An 18648-nucleotide genomic window follows, 5' to 3' on the forward strand; every position below is an offset into this window, starting at 1 on the left:
AACTAACGGTGTAGAGGGTACTTAAACAGTTATGGTCTTACAATCACAGGACTGGTTGTGTGAAAGTGTTGTGTATCGAAGACACCTGGTAAAGACCACATCTGATATATTTCCGCCGATATGAGGAGGACTTTTAACTACCTGTGCACATCTAATTCCGGTCTTAATGGACAGAATGTTAACACCTGAAAGGCTCTAGAGATATCTTCAAAGGTCCAGTGAAATATCGCAAAACGAGCGTAGTTTTCCATTTAATGGAGGGAGTAGACAACTGCAGATGAGTGCAAGTAACCATCCATGGTGTAGTGCGCATACTACAAAACGTAGATTGCTACGTACAACCTCCACATGCAATGAAGAATATTTAGCAACCAAAACTATATGCGAGAGAAAAAGGGTGTGTGTGTGTGTGTGTGTGTGAGCTCGCGGTCCCCCTTGTGCATATGTGTCAAGAGGGACCAAAGGGAGGACGCAAACTAAAGAGACAGGGGGCACGAGAGACACACATAGAGAGAAAGGGGACGAGACAAAGCGTGAGAGAGAGAGAAAGAAAGAAAAGGAGACTAAAAGGTAGAGGTAGGGAATACCGGATATGGAAGCAAAGAAAATGAAAGGCTGAGGCTGAGAGGGGGACAGACTGAGACGCAGCAACTGACAGGGAGAAAGTGTGTGTGTGATTGTAGGTAAGAAAGGGGATAGAGAAAAGGGAGACCGAATGATATACACGGAGAGCAATAAGGACATAGATAGATAGATAGATAGATAGATAGATAGATAGATAGATAGATAGATAGATAGATAGATAGATCGATCGATAGATAGATAGATAGATAGATAGATAGATAGATAGATAGATAGATAGATAGATAGATAGATAGATAGATAAATAGACAGATAGATAGATCCCACCCCCAACCAACACATCTCCCCAATATTTGCTGGCTTTATTCACCTAAACCCACATATAATATTTTTGCTATTTTAGGAAAAGCAAAACGTTGTTTGTAACATTTCCAACATTACAGAAATCCACTTTGTTATGGATTTTGGTGAGGATATGTAATTACAAATAATTGACTATCAATTTATAGAACAAAATTCTTCCTTAGAGTCTAATAACAAATATCGCTACTCCCTAGGAACTTCTGAAGGCAAAGGGTAGATTGTGTCTCACTACCAGGATTAAAACCTGGAGTCAGCTTACTTCTTATTTACTTTGGAAGTTTTATATCTGCTGGTCCAGGTCCAGGAAGGCAGCAGACTCTGAACAGGAGATGCTTTTAGTGGAGAGTAATTAGAGACCAGCAACAGGACACAGGCTTTACAATTATAACATATTTTTAGAGCATGAAACTTTCAAGGAAGTGGAATCGCAGACATTATACAATTGTACACAAATTAAATGTTGGAATGTTGCAGAGAGCGTACTATAAAGGTCTCACAGGCTATACTAGGTCCCACAGGTTATACTAGGACCGTGCAGACTCCATAGACTAGCTCTAGAGGATCCAGCATGGAGTATGGGAGAAGCCAGGGGTTTCAATGGAGTTAGGTTGCAGAGGGATTGTCTGCAGGATATCAGCGGCAGAAGTATAAGAGGGAAGAGCTGATCTGAGAGAGGGAGGCTTCAGACTTAACGTTAAAGTACAACTCTATATCGAGATCAGTTGTATAGACCTAAAATTATATTGCACCCAATACATTTCCTACTACTACGTCGCCATGATAAATATCATTACTTCGATCTCTGCATCGTCTACCTACAACTAATAACTATTTAATTCAACTATTATTACCTATACCTACATTGGGATGTAGTGATAGCGGATACAAAATGTGTCAATCATTATAATATATACAAGGTACCTTAATGTCTTCCGCGAGCAGTGAATCAGTTGGCGTTCACTCTAACGAGTGCATCTCACAAAGGGTGGAGATCGCTTGTCGACTCTGAAGAAACAGGAAAGGGTGTTCCATAGTGGTGTACACAAGAATAAACAATCTCTTGCCATAAAGAAAATCACTGACATTACAAGCTTTTGGAGGTGGCAAGTCTGTCTTTGCAGATGTACGACTTTATAGATAGTGGTAGGAATATGCAGAAGCAGGTATATAACTGGGAAAAGGAAGAGGAGTTTGAAGAAGGGCAGAGGATTATTTGAGGCAAAAAATGAGACTTGTCAGTCATAGGCTTCTGGCGGTGAAGCCGTTCCTGGGAGTAAGGTCTGTTTGGTGGCCTGGGATGTCGAAAACGTCCGATAATGTCACATATGCAGAGTGCCATAGATAATCATTTGAACAATTACATGTTGAGATGTTGAGGAAAACGGGGATAGGGGTAGGCAGATGATACCTAGAAAGCTAAATTAGGCAGTGACAGATGAAATAAATCATTGTCTCTTTTTCTAGATTTTGTATTCTACCAAAGTTCACCTATCTCTTTCAGCACTTTTAAAATGCACGTTTCAAGTCTTTTAATAAGTTTTCATAGCCATCATTATCACTCCCGTGGATGTGTAGCTGTTGAAGTGATGAGAGGAATAGAAGACAATGTGGCAACAGACTGCCTCATTGGTCTGAAATCATCTGTGGCATACTACAGACACCGTCTTCAGTCATCCTCATATCCATCTAACATGAAGGACAGAGACAACCATGATTAATGCCTAAATTCAGAACTCCACGTCAACGTACACACACCTAACACCAGGAAGCCTGGCAGCAGCATATCCTATGGGGCCAGTACCAGTGGTGCCTGGATTGTGTCATTCAGATTTCAGAGTAATAGAACTCCTAACTCCAGCATCATAGCCAATCTTCTGCCTCCTGCTCTGTTGTGGGAAACACAAGAAAGGCTTAGACCCTTCCAGGAGCCTCATCATATGGTGCATGGTGGAGGAGAACAGTGACATGACTATCAGGCACCACTGCGTATCGAGGAGGACGAGGCAGCTGAAGAGGCCTGTACACAATGCACCAGTGTCATGCTTTTCTTACATCTACTTCCTCTTGTGAGCCTTTGAAACACTTATAGCCCATCACCTGAAGAGCCGGATGGGTGTGGGGGGGGGGGTGATCCCCTACTGCAGAAAGGAAACAGCTCTATTTGCTTTCTGTGCCTGCTATTGCCTCTGCGATCTGTGAAACAGATGTGGTAATGATAGTGCCAGGCCAGCAAAAGGGAAAGCAAGGGTGGCAGCTGCTAACACGGGACATCAAAGCTCATGTCCATCATTCCTCAGGAAATGCTTAAAGTTAGATCCTGGATACATTTTAATTGCACTAGCGGAATCTGTGTACTCCTGAAATTTGGGTTATGCAAAATTCCAGAAATTTCTTGACATTTTGCATTAAGCAATTTCAGTTAATTGTTTTCATGCAAAAGATTAATTTGAGCAGAAAATATCTAATTAGAAGCCATTTTTTAAGTATCCTATCAGTATCGCGCAAGCCTGTTTCAACCTGAAGTGGACACTCATGTAAAAAAAGTAAAGCAAGATACCGAAAAATGACATTTTGCACCAAAAGCATCATTTTGGAAGGAATTTCATGAAACTTCACAGGGAAAAACTGTGATTTCGGCCACCCTCTCCCTCTTTAAAGAGACTTACATTTGCCTTGGCTTAAGTGAACAAAACATAGAGATGGACAGCGAGGAATCGTTGTAACCAGTGCCTAATTTCTAAAAAGAAAAAAAAAAAAGGTCAGGGTCCAAAGTTTTTAGAATGAGCTCGGGGTTGTTGATGACTAAAGCTGTACCCCGTGCCTCCCTCTTCCACTACCCTACTCTTCTCCTCTCTGTTTCCGCACTCTGCAGTTTTTCATTCCCGCTCTCTCTGCGAGCCAATGTCCGCTTATCTTCTCCTTCCTCATTCCTTATCCTTTTTCTGCCTCTCTCTCTTGATCTGCGTCAAAGACTGATGATCTGAAGCTCCTGGTCCTCAAAAATGAGTGCTAGTATTTATCCCCTAGGCAGTGGTTGCAATTCTGTCAGCGAATCAACCCATGTAAGTTCAGCTCCACTGTGAGCAAGTCAGTTCTTATAAAATTAGAAACAGTACTTATAATGCCTTGGTTTTGAACTTCAAGCAAGAATTAAGAAGAAATGTTTAATGATTCCTTCAAGAAAGACATCTAAATTAAAATCTCTTCAGGCGTCTTCAGAGCAGGCAGCTTGTGAGGATGTGGACACGTGCAAGCATCCAGTCAGTCACACATGAATGGGCATGAGGATAAAGACCAGGATCGGCTTCTTCAACATGGCGAAGGAGTGTTGCCTCCCTGGCTTAGCCAGCAGTAGAAAAATAAAACTACAGTTGTTTTATTTTTCTGCTGCTGGCTCAGCCAGCAGTGCAGGGAGGGGTGAGGTTGGGCCACGGGAAGGGGGATGAGAAGAGAGGGTGCACCTAAGTGCGAGTGTGTATTTGGTCGGCAGTCTCAGGCTGGCCAAACACACATGTGCGCTTAGGTTCCTCCAGCCCAACTGAGTTTAACAGCTGGTCTGGAGAAACTGTATAGACCTCAGGGTTGTGTCTGAGCAACAGTCCGAGATGCTCAGACCAATCCTGGTGCTGCTTTCATGCTTGGTTTAGCATTAAAGCCGCACCAGGATTGCTGGGGAGCCTGTGCTGGTGTCCCAGTGAATGCTGGGACACCACATCGAGGGAACAGTAGCGAGGCGGAAGGAGACGGCAGGAGACAGCAGTAAGGTAAGTTTATTTTTAATTTATTTTTATTTTACCTCTCTGTTTCAGTCGCCCCACCCCTCCCCATCAGATTTGCTGTGGCCGCAGCTCATAGTGGTCAACGGATAGGTCCTTATAAATAGTCAAGAGATCCTCAGCCCGTGGTAGAAGCTAAGGGTGCACATGGGAATAACTGGCAGGTTTGAAAGAAATCTTCCGGAATCCAGACTTTCATGTCACCCACATCAGCACATTTTGACTGCTTCACACTAATATAAATGACCAGATCTACTGCTTTCATCAATACTTTTATCCGTGTTGCATTCCTGCCTTAAGTAGGAAGGACTGATTTGGTGAATTATTTAGACAGACAGTGATGTGTTATGCCCCCCATGCTGAATTTCGCTAACACGAAAAGACCACCTTAAATCACATATAATATATTGAAGAACAAGTTTAACCACATTTATATTCTCATGAGCCTGGATCTCGGAGAGATGCACAATTAAGCTCCAAAACAAGCAGGTACTGTCAGCTGGTACATCAAGCTGAAGAATAATGAAAGAAAATTAACTTAAAAGGGAAGGGATGAAAAGTAGGAGCCTCGTGAAAGCATAGAAGGAAAAAACAATCTAATCCGACGCTAGAGTGTTTGTGGTTTGTATGCCGAGGTAAAAGGATATGTCTGCCTTTGATGTGAAGGTCTGTCCTATGTTTAGTAGATGAGGCATTACACCATAGATGACTCTTAACAGGAGTGCAGTAACTGTAACTTTATATTTTCTTGAATAATAAAGGCTTAAGAATAAAAGAGTACATCTAAACATTACGCATGGTTTAAGGTGAACTGAGTATGCTTACAACGCCCACACTGCGTGAGGCTGAGGTCTCTTGGCACTACACGCTCCCTTTTAGAGAAAGGACAGTGGGGCACTGTAATAGTAGGACTGTGGTAGAGTTATGGCATCGATGATGGTGCCTCAATTGTCACCAGGCAAGAGCAGTGGGTTGCAGAAGGTATAATTTTGCCACTCTGGCACCACAATTACTAATGTCCTACAATTGTGCTTTTACCACAGTCAAGGCCACTTTGCAGGTTCCAAAGCAAACTTGCATTAGCATCACAAATGCCCAATCTTGTGCTAGATGACCGAAGGGGCAGAGCTAAAACCATGTTGAAGCAAACATGACCATTCAAGTGATGCTCTTATTTCTGGTGATGTGAAGGGTGAGTGGGAGCGCTTGGCTGGTCATGGTGGGAATACACTGATACTTACCAAGATGGTGGTGAAAAGGTCCAACTGCCAAAGTGGATGGTTTCTGCCATGCCTCTCATTTGGTTTCTACAACTACAGCAGAAGAAATTCTCACTCTATCATGATGGACCAAAGTTTTATGTTACAGGCCCCAATAACTCGAATCAGAAATGCCCTATTAATGTTTCATGAAATTTAGAAAGTTATAAACTGTTACTTTATGAATGTGCGCAGTTATGGTGCAAGGATTTATTGTCTTCCCAGTGCAGTCCTTTCTCCATTTCCCTTAGTAACAAGGCCCTTTTTAGGGTCGAGCCTGCATTGGATGCGCTCGCACATGCGTATCGCAGTGAGACGCTTTTGTATTTAGAAAAGGGCTCGGAGCCCTGTCAACTTCACGTCAGTGTTTTTTATTGGTTTGTGGGTTTGCCTAATAAAATCTGCTTTCTTTCATTAGTCGAAGGCAAGCATACGTCATGCCTTTTCCGGTGGCTAGCCCTCCTCGAGCGCAGCGACCAAGTACAGAAAACATGCGAGGCTCGCTGTTTTCCATCGGGCTCGTGGACTTCTTTTTCTCTAATTTACGAGCGTGGTCTCGCTTGGCAGAAATCGAGCGCTTTACATAGTTAATTTCACTTTTTCGGGTTGTGTACACAAATGCACTTTTGCCCGATAGGTGAAAAGTTGGGTTAGGAGTTTACAACGCGATCAGCTCTAACATGAGCAAACGCGAGACCCGTTGCATTGTAAATGCTTGTTGTAGTTACAATCTGATTCCCTCTTGTGGCCATTTGTTGTGGTGATGCTGTAAGGCAACTGAACTGCCTACAGTGGTTTTAATGGAGCACCACTCTTGTATTTCTGTATGGTATTAACGTCTGTAAAAAACCTATACAAAACAAATGCATACATGTGTATGCTTTGTACATCATAGTGATAATCTTTAAGGTGATAATTGATTGAATTGCTATGAAATGTAAAATAACACATTATCAGTGCTTTATAAGAATAAAAAGGAGGGTAGAGAGTGCGACAAAATAAGAAGATACTGCACATACACAGCAGTCATCAGAGCCACTGAGATGCACTGTGCCCAAGTGGCATCTGCTGAGTGCAGAGATACAAAGGGATTCTAGAGTTGGAAAAAATATTTTGAGGATAATCATGAAAATTGTCAAGGTGCAAAGAGGTTTAGGGTAAGTGGGATGGTGTTCAAGGGGACAAATAAAAGATAAAATATCCAAATTTTGAGGTGGAACCGGGGGTCTCTGGAATTATTGCATTGTTCAGTTTAAGAGTAGAAATTCCATTAGGGGTTTAATATGGCCTTAACATTACTCATCACACATTGCACGGTGGACAAAACCATGTGTAGGTTTCTATACTAATATAAAAACTTGTAGCGCAGCATTTGCTTGGGAGACATGATGTGCTCTGTTTTACAGGGTAAGCACAACCTACCTGAATTAAGCAGCACATTATATTTTGTGGTTATTTGACCGTTATGTGGTCAGCAGTTGGTTAAGTATGCTGGAACTGACAATTATGAGCTTTCTAAGGTTTTTATATGCCTTTCGAGATGTTGTATTTCAGCTCTATTGGAGATGACCAGAGGGGAATGTAAAAAATACTCTCCTCTCTCCTATTAAAGTAATGGACATTTGGTTGACCCCAATGATTTTGAGTATCCTTCTTACTTATTAATGTTCAAAAGAGTTTTACAGTATTTTTCATCAATTTGGAGCTGATATTTAAATATTTAAATGGAGGATTCATATCTCATTTTTGCATATCATCTCGCACAGGAGTGTAATTCATGTTAAAAACATATAGTTTGCCTCTCCTCCTAATCAACACATGCATACTGGATGATCATGAATTATAACTCAGTTAACTGTGTTATTCTGAACTTGTTAAAAGTAGCATTTGTATGCATTGGTTTAAATGTACAACGCACATATTAACATGTAATGTACATGTAGATAAAATGTTAGTGAATTGAAAAAATTTTACATCCAGATGTTTCTTCCAATATGTTTTCCTTGTAATTTAATGAGAATTTCACATTTACTTCATTTCGATATGTGTAAAAACAAATTCTTATAGGCTACAGAGACTTCATGTGAAAGGCAGAAACGATGGGACTGCCTGAAAGTCTGCCTTTTTAAAAGCGGACTAGTTTAGTAATTGTTGGACGACTTCGCATGTGTTGCCTCTAGAAAGAAAGAAAATTCCATAATGAAGCAATATCTTGGTGTACACCATTATGGCACCTCTGAGTAGAGCTCCTTTGCAGAACAGACTTAAGTGGTTCTCTCAAAGAAGATGGTTATGGTGTCAAAAGACAAGGTTTACATTGTAAGTGATGATCTTAAGAGGAATATAAAGCAAAATGTTGAATAGTTGATACTACGGACAAAGAAGCAGCATTTTGGTCCATCCTAAGGAAGCCTAAATATCTGCATACCTTTTCTATCTAAAGCCAACAGAACTGATGATGGAAGCAGTGCTTTAAATGAGCCGATACTGCCCCGTACTGAGTACAAGCACTTTTTTATTTTGAGAGGGAGAGTACTTTTAATTGAAGAGTGCTGGCACTTCTCAGAAATAAGCAGGTACTCTGGTACAGAGTATCTGCACTTCTATTTTTCCATTTCAAGCACTGGATGGAAGGAATGCTAAACAATGCAAATAATCCCCTCCAGTCATAGCTCTGGGTGTAATCAATCATTGTTTTGCTCACCACGCCACTCCAGTTTGGACCGAGCCATATGCAAAACAGTCTTGACCCTGCTCCCCTTGGGTACAGTCCAGCCCGATCTGCCAGGCCAGGTCCTCCCTAGGCCGAAAACAGGCATCCTGGGACCAGTTTCAGGGTATCACCTCTCATCAGCCAGGACTGCTTGAATCCAGTGGCACAGTGAGCAAGGGACCCTTGCCTGGGAATACCCTTCCCACTTAGGGTGAGAAAAGTCAAAAGAACGGAAGATGAACAGAATGCTGAACAGTGTAAACATTCAACCCCTGTCACAGATCTGGGTTTAATCCATCATTGTTTTGCTCAACACACCACCCCAATTTGGAGCCAGCCATATGGAAATCAGTCTTGACCCTACAGTCCATGGGAACAGTCCAGCCCGAACTGCCAGGCCAGATCCTCCCTGGGCCAAAACAAGCATCCTGGGGCTGGGAATGTAAGAAGAAACATCGAGAAAAGGCCCAATAGGAGATGGCATCAAGTTATATCAATCCTGATATATTAGCCCATGAATCAGTAAAATATGTAGTTACTCAAGCAGTAGATCTGCCGACGAGGTCCCGCAACTAAGCACATCAATCTGGCTTTAACAATGCTTCTTTGTGGACTGAGGCACAGGTGCAGACAATAACACCTGATATATTGATGATATAGAAAATAGGGTCCTTTCTTTTCAGTAGCATCCATTTTACAGATACTTTTGTCTACACTCACTCCCCAGTGAAAAAGAGACTCTCACCTATTGAAATTAAACATGACAGGTCCTTTGTAAAATTAGAATAACAATGGAGGATTTAGAATAATGTTCAAGATGGCTACCATGCTTGTATTCAGTTTGTAAGTGGTGCACCAGGGCTGAGGAGAGAAAGCTGACAAAATCATCTGGAATCTGAATGCTACAGAAAATAAAGCAAGTCTTTTTTCCTGTGGCACAATTTTTTTCTCCAGATGCTTATGTCAAGGCTTGCTCCTCAGTGCATGCTATTTGCATTCCAGTGGCAGCAGAAGGAAACATCTAAAGAGAGCTAAGGAAAACAGTGACACCAAAATGCTCCAGTGGGCTCATCCATCCAAATCAGTGGTTTTCAAACTTTTTAATGCCATGTCTCCCAAGTGAGAAAAAAAATCATCATGCCCCCCTCAGAATTTTTCACAACTGTTCTATTAATTTGGCAATGTTTAAATATGCCTAGACTTATTTAAACATTGCAGTTAAGTTATGTTACCTTTTTAAAAAAGCAATAAATTGTTTTCTGCTTAAAGCACTGTTTTCTGCATAATGCTTCTTTTGGCCAGAGCCTGGTGCCCGCCCTGGGATCACTTGAGGCCCCCCAGTTTGAAGACCCCTCATCCAAGTTGTGATGGACTCTGTGGCAAGCCAATGGCTGAAGGTTCCATGGTAAAATAAGCTAATGGCTGAAAGTTCCATGGTAAAAGAAGCTAATGACTGAAAGAAGCTGCCCCTATGACCCTTTTGGTAACTATAGAATAGGTTTGCTGAAAACTGTGTAAGAACCACACACATCAAACGTGAAACAATTGGACAGTATCACCCACGCCAGAGAAATCCAAGAAAATATATTGACTTTTTCAGGAGAACAGGTCCACGCCATACATCAAGAAGAGCAATGGAGGCACATTAATTTGCTCTACACAAGTAGAAAGGTAACTATTTGTTATGCTCGCTATTAGCTGCCCTTGCAGACTGTTGTCGAAGTGTTAGAGACAGGACCATAATTAGTGGCTCAATGTGGAGGTGAGTTTGTATGCGCACTAACCTTCAGTTCTCAATTCACTGATAACGCTCTAACTTCTGATCTTTAGTTACATATTTCAGGTCCACTGCTGTTAAATATGGATTTCATTTGAAGCATTTGAAGAGCGGACTGGTGTGCAGAAGTGGAGAGTCCTGGGCCTGTGGAAATGTAGGGGGTTCTGATAAAATGTGCTCAAATCTCCCCAAAAAGTTTGAAAATAGTCCAATCAGTTTTTAAATCCATTGACTCAGAATGAATGAAGGACAACTCAAACAAACTCCTTAGTTGTCAAATTATTGTTTGGATAACTCAAATGTCCTAGACCTTCATTAATTGACATCCTACTCCTACAGCTATGAATACTTTAGCTATACAAAAGCCATTTAAAATCGAATGATCGCACAGTGTATTGCTTAATCAGCAAAAAATTAAGATTTTCCTCCCTTTTCACAAAGCTGTTTGGATGTGTAAGTGTGGATCGCCCACGTAAAAAGCTGGTTTTGACTATGAGTGTGGATTTTACACAAAGAATGTGTAATTTCTACATTCATCAAAGTGATTTAGATGAGATGTAGGCATTCCAGTTGGGTGTCACAGTACTGCTGAATACAATGTAATGCAAATGAGGTGAACATCCGAACTATTCATAGACACTTTAGGCATGGGCAAAGTGGGCAGTTGCCCATTGCCCCCGCCTTCCAAGGGACTCCCTGGGAAAGAGAACTTTCTATCTAGCTCACGTTTGTGTATCTTTGAGTCTCAACTTTCTGTGGTATAATTCAATATTGTTATGCACTTAAAGGCTTGAATATGCACAAAATGGATAATTAAATGTAAATGTGTTCCAAGCAGGGGCCCACAAAATATTTCTGGTCCTGAGCCCTCAAAATCCTTAAGATGACACTGACGCAATTGTACATTTGTCCACAATTACAAACTCTTGTAATTCTTTTCCCACTTGAAATGCACTGCACATCCTACATCTCAGTGATCCAGCTGGAAGTAAATCAAGTGTGTGTAGGTGCGCCAAAAATCTGGAACTTTTCTGAACTGGCTCCAGGAAAACATCCTTTGCAATAATGCCCTTTGACATTCATGTTGGGTGCGCAAATGTAAGTCTAATGTATAACTTTTTTGCAAGAAGAACTAAATCACCTCTCCCTCCCAAGCTGATTCCCATCTCATCAGGAAGGGAGATGCCTCACACTGTGCAGTGTGTTGTCAGTCTTGCTTTTTAATAAAAGGCTTCTTCGTGGCTCCAAAACCACCAGCAAATATATGATGGGCGACAAAGTCCACACGCACTGAGGTTGGTAAACAGTTTAGTGACCTTACGTGGCCTTTCTCGGCCTACAACCACGTGAATGGTACCCTTTACCCAGTGCAGGGGTGTAACAGAGGCCCACGGACTCCCTGCGGTGCAGGGGACAAGCTTACCCATTCTGGTGGGGTCCCCTCAGCCCTTACTGATGTGAGTGTGGGAGAGGAGGGCTTCAGCATATCTTGTAAGGGGGCCCCCTCACGTTTTATTATGCCATTGACCCAGTGGATTAACGCAAAATGATGCCACACACCCACAGAATGCAGCGAGGGACCTCTGAGCCCTCCTATCTTACACATTGTATGGGCATTAGCTAGCTGAATGTGAGCCCACTAAATGCTGGGGGTGGGGGGCTGCGTTGGAGTTGTAAGGTCCTGCTTCGCCGCGGTAGATCAAACGATAAAGTTATGCCAGGAGCCTTAAGAGATCTGTCTACTCATCAGGGTAAGCTTTACACAATCAAGACGTTGTTCTGAGTTGTGACAGGAAGTGGCAATTAACTAGTTACCTCTGAACAGGCCTCTCTCTAGAGAGCACAAGATCACGATTTGCTATTTTGTTGTGAGGAAATAAACTGGGGCCTTGTGGCCTCTGTTGAGAGACAAACCTGTTCAAAGGTAACTAGTTTCTGTCACAACTCGGCAGAACTTCCTGACTACGTAGTCTAGAAATCCTCAATGTGCATTGCAAGCCCCTCATTGCTAACATTTCTAAAATGTTGATGTTTATTGGAAATAGGAAAATGTTATGGCGCGCACAAAATGGAACTTGTGATGCATAACGCATTTCATATGCTTGAAAAACCTTTTCTGGTGTCTGTACAGGAGTACTCTTTTATGAATGATTTATAAATGCACACAGGATGTTAAAAGTCAAATTCATCAATGGTGGTGCGACTAATATATTGCAAGCAGTTCACTTATCCTTTTTGGATTTTGCTTCAGAATATGCATTTTTTGTCACCGAGCATCAGCACAGTGTTTCACACATATTAAATGGGGATGGCTGTCAAACGGACAAGACGAGAGATCACAGCGCATCCACTGCACTTCTGTGTGAAATGAGGCGGACCACATTGCACGCCAGGGTGACGTTAAGGGGACAGAAACTTAGGCCTAGATTTAAGAGGCTAGTGCCATCTAATGACATGTTAACGTCATTTTTTTATGCTAATGTAACGTTAGGCCAAAAACGCTGCTCTATATTTACAAAAGTGGCGCAATGCATGCCACTTTGTAACCCCCTGCGCCACATTATGCCTGCCAAGGCATAATGGCCCAGATTTAAGAGGGCCTAGCACCATATAATGATGTATGAGTCATTTTTTTATGCTAATGTGCCATTAGATGGCCAAGCATACTGTGCCATATTTATAAAGTGGTGCAATGGATGCAGGAACCCCTTGTGACACCTTATGACTGCAGCAGACATAATGTATGCGAGGGGGCATTCCCCATTGGAGGGGGGGCTGCAAAAATGGCTAAAAGAAATCTAAGTGATTTCTTTGTGTCATTTGTTTGGCATTTCTAATGGTTGCTCAGAGCAGGCGAAAGAAGGGGGCATGCCATTGTTTTTAATGGGTCCCCTGTGTACTGTTCAGGGTTAGTGTCAGAAATTCTGATGCATTTGCCCCATACCCTGCAGCATGGTGCGCCGTATTTTAAATAAGGGCACACATGGTGATGATAGGGGGTGCAAGAGGCCGCAAGGAAATTGATGCTACATGTAGTGTAGCAGCACTTTTCTAAAATCTGTCCCAATGTATGCAAGGGGGGAGTTCCCTCATTAGGGGGAGGTAGCCAAAATCACACAAAACAATCTAAGAGATTTCTTTGTGTCATTTTTTAGGCATTTTTATTGCCTGCTCAGTGCAGGCTTTAAAAAGGGGCACACCATTGGTTACAATAGGCCCCTATGTACTGTTTAGGGTTAGCGCTGAACAGTACATCAATAGTGTCAGAAATTCTGACGCTATTGCCCCCTATCCTGCACCATAGTGAGCCATATTTTAAATATGGCTCACACATGGTAGCGGTAGGGGGTGCAAGGGGCCATAAGAAAAGTGGCGCTACAGGTAATGTAGTGCAAATGTTCTCAAATCTGGCTCTGCGTTGCTCCCCGGTTACAGTAGCTGTTTACAGTGTGCAGGAGGAGACATTCAAGCAGAATCTCGGGGGGACTTTTGCACTGACAACCCCTCCTCAACATCGTCATTTCTAGGATCGTTCTGGGGAAGGAGTAGGGCTTTTTTGGTGAATTCTTAAGCTCTACCTCGCAAAGAACCCCTGTCTCCCGCGGCCTCACGCAAAAAGTGCCTTTCTTGTGAAACTTCTAGGGTCTGGTTTCGCTCGAATTGGCCTGGGAGCAAGATTCTCCTGGACGACTGGGTCCTGTAAGAGGCGATCCCAGAAAGACAACGCCAATAGCGAACTATACCTGGTGAATGGGTCTAAATCAGGTGTACAGAAAGCTTAGGTCATCTGACTTCCCATTGCCTCTGCCCCTTGCAGGTGAACTTAAACCAATGACGTAGTAATCATGCCAACAGCCATCATGCAAGCAAAAACAAAAAAACACCCTTCCAAAGGAGAGCCCCTCCCCGCCCCTTTTTCCCCCGTCAAGCACCACTCACGGGTGGGTAGTGAAAAACAGCCATAGTTGGGTTGCAGAGGTACCCTCATCCTCCTGGGCCCCTAGGCCAATACACCTTCTGCTCCATTGTTAGCCACAACCCAGTCTAGGTGTAATGAACGTGCACCTAATGTATACTTGTATTTCAAATATTTGCATACAGGTAGTTTAGTTTACTTGTATTTTTGCTCTAGCTATAGCAAAGCTATCTATAGTGCTGCCTTGAACACTCTTCAGTGTCATTTAAAAAAAGCATTTTGCAGTCTATAGTTCCCCATTGCCGCCAGCCTTGCTCTGCGGTGAAGCTGCGTGGCTCACGCTGCGACGCATGTGTCAGCGCTAGACTGGAAACAATTGCCGATCCCACGGCGGGTGTGACTGTGGTGCACAGTGCGTGTGCACAGGCAGTGCGCAGCCAGAGGGAGGCTGGTACAGTAATTACAGTGCGATTGTTGTGCTGAGACGATGGGAGCTATCTTTACCCGGAGCGCTGGCGGGGGCTCGCGGTTAAACGAAGCCCCGCACAGCTCTCGGGTGTAACCCGACCTGCCCGGTTAAGGCAGACTGAGCACTCTCACCGACAGCTGCAGACCAAGGTCTGCTGCCGGGGCGCAGTCTGTCAAAGTCAGCCCTAAACAGTAAACACAGACGCGCACCCTGGCACAAACACAGACCTCCAGCCTACCTTTCCAGTCGCAGGGCTGCTCCAAAGGCGAATAAATCCGGGATGGAAAACTCCACGGACGGTTAAGGACCAACACAAAGATGCTGTCTGTCACTCCACACCCGGGCAAAGAGAGGCCAAATCCATAATCGGTCAGTGCCAGATAGCCAGTTTCTGAGAGGAATCTCGGCGCAAGAGAGCGCAGCTATGAAGGTTCTACAATAAAAAAGTTATCCAGGTTTGAGCACTGCCTCAAATGCGCCCGAAGCATCCAAGCGCCTAGACGTCCCCTGGGACCGGCCGCTGTCCTGGCAATGCAGCGACCCTGGGGCGCTGGGGACCCCAGCAGCAGGCACGCGAAGAATAACCCGAGAAGTTGAGGCAGTGCGCTCGCATCTGTGCGTGAGATGCACCAGCATGGACTACTGTGCGGCTACAGGCAACAGGAAGCGAGCAGGCACAGCGCCTGCTCACACACAGGCTACGGTGTCACGTTTCACCGGCGGCAGCTGGCGGCTCCTGCCCGCGCTGTGCGAGGCGGCTGAACCGGGCTGAGAGGACCCCTTCAGAGCATGACAGCTCACTCCTCAAATATCCTGCCACTGACACTGTGCCCGTCAGCTGTGCCAGGCTCGGCGCGCAGGGGCAGGTGTGGGCGTTGGGGGGGGGGGGGGGGGGGGTGGTCTTCACCGCCGGGCCACCTCACCAGTTTACGTATGCTGCCCAGCGCTGCAAAAACAGCTTCATCTGCTGACACGCGCCAAAACAAGACCTCATGACATAAGGTGTACAGTGTGTGCTACCTGGGAAGGGCAATTCCACGTGCTTCTGAAATTCATCACAGGCGTCCCTGCCACCAGCTTCAAGATTATTTGCTGTACGTAAATCTTCGAAATGATGACAACATGCACCCGATTGGCTCAACTGAACGCAGTTGGATTCGCAGGAGAAAATATTAAACAGAAACGCAGTGTGTAGGGTGTAGTTTAGGGCAACGCCACACCCAACGGCGGAGAGCAAGGTAACACACGTGTACACAGTAGTAGGGTCTCATGGGGAACTGCGTCGGCGCAGCCCCAGATTTATTACATAACCTTGGTTCCGCAAAGAAAAGGAGAGCCCGGGTGGCTCTCTACATCCCTCCCATTTTTTACTTCACACAGAAGAGAAGATAAAATATACAGGAAAACTAACAACCCAACAATGAGATGGAAAACACAATAACCACAGAATAGAGCCCAAAGGATACAAAGTCTCTGGGGACACCGCCCCTCTGGTGGGCAGGCGGCGAGGATCCCAACTTTGCTTCCTACGGATCCAAGATACAGGTAAAGTCTCCTAACTGGCGACTCGGCACCGGTTTGGGGTGTAGATGATATCGTCCACCCCTTGGAAGTGATCCTCCCCTGTCGACATCTTCACTCAAAGGGTGTTGTGTGCTGGGCGCGGCTACCAAAGCACCCTCAGTCTGTATCTCCATAGCTGGGGGCTCAACAATCGAATCATCGATTTCTCCTTCCTCCTCGGATGTGACTGACACCCCTGCTCTTCTGAAGTGTGACACGTTCCGGGTTACTCTCTGCCTGCCTCAAGCGGCTGTTATCATGGCACCCCTCACACTGACGACCTGCCAGGGTTCAGGCTCAAATGGAGTTTGGAATTTCCCCCCTTGCCGGCGATTCTTCACTACAACCATATCTCCTTCCTGAAAACCCCGGTACCGGCCTCGCCGTCGTTCAGTAGCTTTTCTATTAGTGCGTTCTCTGCGCTGCTGAGTGGCTTTGACATCCAGTTCTGGGGGTCTCCACTGAGGACCAGCCGGGATGCAATCTTGAGGCGGAACTTTGAACATAAGTGCAGCCGGGGCACACCCCATAGTACTATGAGGTGTCTGGCGGTAAGCACCCAGAAATTGGTGTAGACATTGTTCACTGTCTGCTCTCTGTTCAACGCCTATTCTGGTGGGCTCTGTTTAGAGTTTGCATGAACCTCTCAACATCCCCGTTAGCCTGTGTCCAGTAGGGCATGATCTTGCGATGACGTATGGATAAACCTTCCAGGTAAGCCCTGAACTCCTGTCCATTGAACGGTGGACCATTGTCCATTCTGACTTCGTCCGGGAGCACAAACATGGCAAACGCTTTTTGAAGTACTGGCCTCACATTCTCGAATGCCGTGGACGACACTACGTCAACAACTGGAAACTGGGTGCAAGAGTCAATGAGGATGACACTCAGCCGCCCATCCGGGAAACTCCCAAAATCCATACTCACTTTTGTCCACGGCTTGGTGCTAGCCGGTTCGGTGACCACAGGGCAGCAGGGTGGTTCACCTGACGTGATAACGCATGAATGGCATTTTCCCACCAATTCGTCAACCTGACTATCCATGCCAGGGAACCACATTTTGGCCCGCAACCTTGCCTTGGTTTTAGCGGTGCCCCGATGACACTGATGTGCTAGTTCCACCACTCTGGACCACAAACTCTGAGGCAATACAATTCTTCTTCCTCGAAGAACCAGGCCTAGACTATCTGTGGACAGCTCATCTCTCACCCTCCACATCCCTTGCATTGCCAATTTGCATTCGTTGTTGGCCACTTTGGTCTTTTCCAAGAAAAGCTTCCACTTCCTGTGACTTAGAGCTTCTTTGACCTGATTGAGCACCATGTCCACCTTGGTGGCATCAACAATGTCTCCTACCCCTAGAGCTTTGGGGCATGCCGATTGTACCACCATGTTGACGAACACCTCTGTGTTCTCCTCTTTGTTCTCTTGAGAGACATCGATCGTGATTGGGGATGGGTGGCGAGATAAATAGTCCGCCGGGTTATTTGCTCCTGGTCGATAAATAACGGTAAACCGATAAGGTTGTAGCAGAACAGCCCACCGCTCTATTCGTGGAGGTGCCAAGCGAGGGCACCCAGCAAACAGTGCAACTAGAGGCTTATGATCTGTCACCACCTGGAATTCTTGGCCATACAGATACAGGTGAAAATGTTTGCACGCCCACCGAATCGCCAGAGCTTCTCGTTCTAGCTGGGCATATCGGGTCTCCACGGAAGACAATGCTCTGCTAGCATATGCAACCGGAACCCACTCCTGCAGGTTCTGCTCTTGTAGAAGAACAGCGCCAAGACCTACTGGACTAGCATCCACCACCACTTCGGTACGCCTGTGCGGGTTGAAATACGCCATTGTCGACTTGTCCAGTAACGCTGTCTTAATGTCAACAAAAGCTCTGTCCGCCATTGGGCTCCACTCCCATCGGTCACCAGCTTTGGTGAGCTGCCTAAGAGGCTCCGCCATGGTCACAAGCTGCGGAATGAACCTTCCACAATATGTTGCCATCCCAAGGAAACTTCTCACTTCGGTGGGGTTTTTCAGAGTTGGTGCCTGATGGATGGCATCAGCTTTACGAGGATCCACCTGTAGGCCATCTTTCGAAAAAACATAGCCAAAAAACTCCACCGACGTGTGGTAAAAAGCACATTTCTTCTTGTGGAGTGTTAGCCCTGCCTCCGACAACCTCTGCAGTGTGGCCCTAAGATGTCGGTGGTGTTCTTCTCTAGTCTTG

The 18648-nt window shown here is 44.9% G+C and overlaps 1 protein-coding gene across 1 annotated transcript in view; it reads right to left on the reverse strand.

Moving 5' to 3' along the window:
• ARHGAP24 (Rho GTPase activating protein 24) overlaps nucleotides 1-15679 on the reverse strand; it is a 1380530-nt gene extending 1364851 nt beyond the window's left edge. The window contains exon 1 of the mRNA XM_069236203.1: nucleotides 15094-15679. The gene's annotated coding sequence lies outside the window, so the exon portion shown is untranslated. The remainder of the gene's footprint in view (nucleotides 1-15093) is intronic.
• Between the last annotated feature and the right edge of the window lie 2969 nt (nucleotides 15680-18648).

This window comes from Pleurodeles waltl, chromosome 1_2 (genome assembly GCF_031143425.1).
Source record: "Pleurodeles waltl isolate 20211129_DDA chromosome 1_2, aPleWal1.hap1.20221129, whole genome shotgun sequence".
Taxonomy (NCBI): Eukaryota; Metazoa; Chordata; class Amphibia; order Caudata; family Salamandridae; genus Pleurodeles; species Pleurodeles waltl.